Source organism: Oncorhynchus gorbuscha, linkage group LG03, assembly GCF_021184085.1.
Source record: "Oncorhynchus gorbuscha isolate QuinsamMale2020 ecotype Even-year linkage group LG03, OgorEven_v1.0, whole genome shotgun sequence".
NCBI lineage: Eukaryota > Metazoa > Chordata > Actinopteri > Salmoniformes > Salmonidae > Oncorhynchus > Oncorhynchus gorbuscha.
This window is the reverse complement of record NC_060175.1, coordinates 25,046,346-25,049,178: the sequence shown is the minus strand read 5'-3', so window position 1 is coordinate 25,049,178 and position 2,833 is coordinate 25,046,346.

Here is a 2,833-nt window from a genome sequence, read left to right as displayed (position 1 = left end):
AATACTCTAAAGTTTTAAAAACTGTCAAAATATTGTCTGTGAGTATAACGAAACTGATATTGCAGGCGAAAACCTGAGGAAAATCCAACTAGGAAGTGCCTCTTATTTTGAAAGCTCCCAGTTCCATTGCATGCCTTCCCTCCATTTTAAGGGATATCAACCAGATTCCTTTCCCCATGGCTTCCACATGGTGTGAACAGTCTTTAGACATAGTTTCAGCCTTTTATTCTGAAAAATGAGCGAGAACGATCACATCGCTTCAGTGGATGGCTGGGTGCCAGCAGAGTTTTGCATGTGCAACAGCTTGGAGCAGACATTTTCTCTCTCTCTCCTATTGAAAAATCTACGGTCCTGTTGAAATATTATCGATTATATATTGTAAAAACAATCTGAGGATTGATTATAAAAAACGATTGACATGTTTCTACGAACTTTACGGATACTATTTGGAATTTTCATCTGCCCCGTCGTGACCACTCGAGCCTGTGGATTTCTGAACAAAACACGCCAAACAAAGGGAGGTATTTTGGATATAAAAATAATCTTTATGGAACAAAAGGAACATTTATTGTGTAACTGGGAGTCTATTTTGAAGCAACATCTCAAGACATCAGTCAGGAAGTTAAAGCTTGGTTGCAATTGGGTCTTCCAAATGGACAATGACCCGAAACATACCTCCAAAGTTTTGGCAAAATGGCTTAACGACAACAAAGTCAAGGTATTTAGAGTGGCCATCACAAAAACCCCTTAATCCTATAGAAAATGTATGGGCAGAACTGAAAAAGCGTGTGCGAGCAAGGAGGCCTACTGGAGGAATGGGCCAAATGGGCCAAAATTCTGGGAAGCTTGTGGAAGACTACCCGAAATATTTGACCCAAGTTAAACCATTTAAAGGCAATGCTAACAAATACTAATTGAGTGTATGTTAACTTCTGACCCACTGGGAATGTGATGAAAGAAATGAAAGCTGAAATAAATCATTCTCTCTACTATTATTCTGACATCTCACATTCTTAAAATATAGTGATGACCCTAACTGACCTAAAACAGGGAATTTTACTAGGTTTAAATGTTAGGAATTGTGAAACTGAGTTTAAATGTATTTGTCTAAAGGTGTATGTAAACATCCGACTTCAACTGTGTATATATGTCACATTCTGAACTTAGTTCCTTTGTTTTGTCTTTTGTTTTAGTATGGTCAGGGCGTGAGTTGGGTGGGTTGTCTGTTAGTTTTTCTATGATTTTCGATTTCTGTGTTTGGCCTGATATGGTTCTCAATCAGAGGCAGCTGTCGATCGTTGTCCCTGATTGAGAACCATATTTAGGTAGCCTGTTTCCTATTGTGTTTTGTGGTTATTTTCAGTCTTTGTGTGTCTGCACCAGATAGAACTTTTTCGGTTTTCACTTTGTTGTTTTGTTTTTGAAAGTGTTCAGTTTCATTAAAATAAGATGAACACTAACCACGCTGCGCTTTGGTCCTCTCCTTCTTCCCAAGACAACCGTTACAATATATATATATATAAACTCAGCAAAAAAAGAAACCTCCCTTTTTCAGGACCCTGTCTTTTAAAGATTATTCGTAAAAATCCAACAAACTTCAGATATTCATTGTAAAGGATTTAAACACTGTTTCCTATGCTGGTTCAATGAACCTGAAACAATTAATGAACATGCACCTGTGGAATGGTTGTTAAGACACTAACAGCTTACAGACGGTAGGTCACAGTTATGAAAACTTAGGACACTAAAGAGGCCTTTCTACTGAATCTGAGGAGGACTGCAGATGTGGCCAGGGCCTAGAATTGCAATATCTATACTGTGAGACGCCTAAGACAGCGCTACAGGGAGACAGGACGGACAGCTGATCATCCTCGCAGTGGCAGACCAAGTGTAACAACACCTGCACAGGATTGGTAAATCCAAAAATGACAGGTACAGGATGGTAACAACAACTGCCCGAGTTACACCAGGAACGCACAATCCCTCCATCAGTGCTCAGACTGAGAGAGTCTGGACTGAGGGCTTGTAGGCCTGTTGTAAGACAGGTCCTCACCAGACATCACCGGCAACAACGTCGCCATTGGGCACAAACCCACCGTCGCTGGACCAGTCAGTACTGGCAAAAGTGCTGTTCACTGACGACTCGTGGTTTTGTCTCACCAGGGGTGATAGTCGGATTCACTGTTTATCGCCGAAGGAATGAGGGTTACACCAAGGCCTGTTCTCTGTAGCGGGATCAATTAGGAGGTGGAGGGTCCGTCATGGCGGTGTGTCACAGCATCATCGGACTCAGCTTGTTGTCATTGCAGGCAATCTCAGCGCTGTTCGTTACAGGGAAGACATCCTCCTCCCTCATGTGGTACCCTTCCTGGAGGCTCATCCTGACATGACCCTCCAACATGACAATGCCACCAGCCATTCTGCTTGTTCTGTGCGTGATTTCCTGCAAGACAGGAATGTCAGTTTTCTGCCATGACCAGGGAAGAGCCCGGATCTCAATCCCATTGAGCACGTCTGGAACCTGTTGGATTGAAGGGTGAGGGCTAGGGCCATTACCCCCAGAAATGTCCAGGACCTTGCAGGTGCCATGGTGGAAGAGTGGGGTAACATCTCACAGCAAGAACTAGTAAATCTGGTGCAGTTCATAAGGAGGAGATGCACTGCAGTACCTAATGCAGTTGGTGGCCACACCAGATACTGACTGTTAATTTTGATTTTGACCCCCCTTTGTTCAGGGACACATTATTCAATTTCTGTTAGTGTCACATCCTGACCATAGTTTGCTTTGTATGTTTCTATGTTTTGTTTGGTCAGGGTGTGATCTGAGTGGGCA